Source organism: Alexandromys fortis, unplaced genomic scaffold, assembly GCF_014885135.2.
Source record: "Alexandromys fortis isolate MF-2015 unplaced genomic scaffold, M_Fortis_MF-2015_v1.1 scaffold_7, whole genome shotgun sequence".
Taxonomy (NCBI): domain Eukaryota; kingdom Metazoa; phylum Chordata; class Mammalia; order Rodentia; family Cricetidae; genus Alexandromys; species Alexandromys fortis.
The window spans coordinates 21,020,886-21,024,419 of record NW_026067920.1 but is presented as its reverse complement, the minus strand read 5'-3'; the positions used below and the strand labels follow the sequence as shown (position 1 = coordinate 21,024,419).

General features: G+C 53.0%; 1 protein-coding gene across 3 annotated transcripts in view; it reads right to left on the bottom strand.

The window, feature by feature from the left end:
- Positions 1-1,911, bottom strand: part of Sertad2 (SERTA domain containing 2) — a 121,875-nt gene extending 119,964 nt beyond the window's left edge. For 2 of the 3 annotated variants that reach the window (XM_050140867.1, XM_050140866.1), the window contains exon 1: positions 1,427-1,554. The gene's annotated coding sequence lies outside the window, so the exon portion shown is untranslated. Of the gene's footprint in view, positions 1-1,426 lie in introns of all 3 variants that reach the window. The other variant, XM_050140869.1, reaches the window with a different exon arrangement.
- Between the last annotated feature and the right edge of the window lie 1,623 nt (positions 1,912-3,534).

Below are 3,534 nucleotides of genomic sequence, written 5' to 3'. Positions count from 1 at the left end.
GGCAAAATCCAAATTCAGACAGCAGGGTCCCCGGTGCTAGGCAGCTTCATCCTCATGAAAAAGTCACATGGTAAATTTATTAAACAATCCAAAGAGGCTTTGTGTGAGTCTTCCTGAAACACCCTGAAAGGCCTGGGAGCTGGTGACAAGCATGTCTTTAAAACAGCATTTCTACATCTAAGTCACTTTTCGACTTCGCCACTTTGGACTGATCATACCACATTTCTGCTCTTTAAAAAGAGATCTTCTGGAGCGACTTGGCAGATTTCAGCACAGGAACAGTCTATTCTTTAAAATTAAATTTAGTAACAACTTATTCTGGTTAGTCTGAAAGAGAAGTCGAAAATGAACGACTAAGAGGCCATTGTTGTGTTTTAATATTTCAAAACATGTTTGGTTTGGCCTAAGTTAAATCTTGTGGACAACTAATGGAGAACTCGATTTAAAGGGGGCAACACCAGCTCAAAACTACTAACGGCTAAACAGCAACCTCAGAATCCAGTTCGGAGCAACCATGTCTTATCATTCTTTCATCTCAAAATAAATATTACAGAGCCAGAAGGGAAGATCCTTATGAAGCATAGAGAGGTGTGGGTACCTCTAGTTTGGAGGTGCGTAAGATGGAGAAACCAAATCTAAAATTGAGGAAATTCTGCAGAGTAACATTGTTTAAAGAACAGTCAAGAATACAAAAGGTATAGAAAAAGAAACAAAACCTAAACCACTCTTCCATCCATATGCTCTGCACTGCGGCCAGTGACTGAGAAAGACAGGTTCTGTGTTGTAATGCCTCCCTAAGGCGGAGGAAGCCCGAAGTGGACACACCATGCTGGATTCCTCTCTTACCTTGTTCTCTTCCAACAGGTTCAGACTTCATAACCTTCAATACTGAATTCACATTTTTTTTCAGAAGAAAACCCACAAAATTGCTTCAAAATAAAAGCTAAGCAATGCCACTTGGCAACCAGTCTTCTCCTCCTCTATCACCATGCGTTCAAATTAAAAACACCTTTTGCTTTGCCTTCTTTGAATGAAAGTTAACTTTGATTTAGATGAAAACGTGCCCATTAGGCATTTTACACTTTTTGCAGGGCACTCAGTCTATCAGATCACATCGCTGCCTATTACTGCTCACTTAGGCATTCAAAAGACAGAAAGCATGCCAGCACCAATTATTTTACAAGCGGCTTAATGCCCCGCTGGTGGAAGTCTGGCAATACCTACATGTACAGCAAGACAGGAGAAGAAGGGCGTCAAGGGCGGGGGAAGAGCGAGCCAGGGAAGGAGGGAGTCGCCTCCTCAAATCCACGCCGGACTGGGAACCTCCAACCACAACCTGATCCCTGCCCTTCCCAAAAGTGGCCTGGCAACCAAAAAATTTTTTTTCTCTTAGACCACCCCACCCAAAACCCCGCGCCATACTCACCTTCCGCGAAGAAGTGGGCGCCGGGTCCAGCTCCCAGGCGGGTCGTACGGCCTCGGAGAGCGGGCGTCGGTCGGCGCGTCCCTCGGTGCGGGACCGGGAACCCGACGAGTGGGAGCGCGGAGGAGCGGGAGGAGGAGCGGGATGGGGGTGCCCGCTTCTACCGAGCCCGCTGGTACTCCGCCGCTGCCCCGCGGAGGAAAGCTGACCGGGTGATGGACTGACTGTCGGGGGAACAGCGGGGACGGGCGAGGAGGGCTAAAGGAGCGAGACCGCGCACGGGCTGGACCGGAGACGGCAAGAAGCGGCGCGGAGTCTAGCCCATGCCGCGGCGGCCTGGGGGCAGAGGCTGGCTGTGGGGAACTTGCCGTGGTTGGCGAGATGCGGGAGGAGGGCGCACCGGGAGGAGTACAGCCAGCCAGCCATGGATAGCGGGGCGCCGAGAGCAGGGGCGGCCGGCGGCGGGGAGCACCGCCCGCTCGGCTCGCTCAAGACATTTAATTGGATTGATGGGTTGTGCAGTGACTCACAGACTTTAAAGAGTCCTAGGGCAGTCCCCGCCCAGCTGGACCGGGAAGAAGCGGCGGGGCGGGCGGGGTAGGGGGCCCGGGAGAGTCGCGAGGGAGGAGGCGGCGGGGCGGGAGCCCAGCGAGGATGCCCAGTTGCGGGGCGCGCCGCCTTGACGGGCGTGATCGTCAACCAATGGCGATGGGGCTCGCTAGGTGGCTGGCTTCGCCCCTGGCCCAATGAGTCTTCTAAGGACACTGTCGCGCACCGGGCGGGGGAAGTAATGGGGGTGGGGAGAGGTGGGTGGACGTTGAGCAGGGGGAGGAGAAAAAGAGCCGCGGGAGACCCGCGGAGTCACTCTGCCCTCCTCGGTCTAGAAGTGCGCTTTTCGCCAATCAGAGCGCCACCTGCGGGTGATGGACGCCGGCCTGTGGCCAATGAGGAGGAGAGGCTGGCGGCGAGGAGTGGGCGGGCCCGTGCTCTCGCCCCCTCCTCCCGCGCGGTCCTCCAGCCCGGGTCAGTCACGCAAGTCAGCTTGTGAGAGCCGTGCAGCGCGGGCGGGGTGGCGCAGCTGGCGGCGTGACCGGGCACCGGCTGGAGGGGCGCACCGGCGGGTCCCTTGCGAAGCCTGCAGGCGGACCCTGCCTGGCGATTCGGAGTGGATCTGATCCAAACTTGATCGGCGTCCACGCAGCTCCCACTCCTCAAACAGCTCGATGTAAAGTCCGGTGGGCATGTGCTCTGGGATTTGAGGAGCCAAAGACGAGAGGCGTGCCAATCACTTTGGCCCAGGATTTGCCCGTTTTGTGGGGAAGTCACCTAGGGTGTGGACAGGTTTAAACAGCTCCTCAGTACACACGTTCCTTTATTGGGTTTTTGGAAATGACAGTTCTTAAGCTGGCGTGAACGACTTCTTTCGGGCTTTGCAGAACTTGTGTGGGGCTTATCTTTCTGTCTCTCTGCACTCTCTCCCACTTCCTCACCTGGAACCCTAAGGCAGTGCCTCCGTGCTTTGGTACTTATTCCCAGCATGTCTCAATATTTTGGCTACTATCCAGTAATCACTTCACAGACTTTAACCCTTTGTGTGCACTAGTACTTGAAGGAAATCCCAGAAAACAGACACACTGACATCTTCTTACCCTACAAAATGCATTCTGTTAATCTTGGATGTTGTTGGAGACAGGGTCTTGTTACCTACCCCTGGCTGTCCTGCTACTTGCTGATGTAGCCCAGGCTGGACCTTCCACCTTTTTCATCCTTACTGCCTTGACTTCTTCAGATTCAGAGACGATTTCCTGAGGCTTAAAACAATTGCACTCCTATTCAAATCTACCATGAATACGTAACAACCATTTCTGACAAAGTTAAGTACTAGCGAGACGACATTGCTGTAGGTTCTTGAAGTAAAATACACCCCACCCCAAAACTGAAATCAACAGTGGCCTGGAAATCAGAAAAGACAGAATTGAGAAAAAGGTTTGCTCTAGTCACATTGTGGTTTCCCTTCATTGTGGTCAGTTTAGGATACAGACCATACTGTTCCGAGGCTTAGTTGTGACACAACCCTACTCCATGAGTTCTCTCTGGAGCCCAGAATCTGC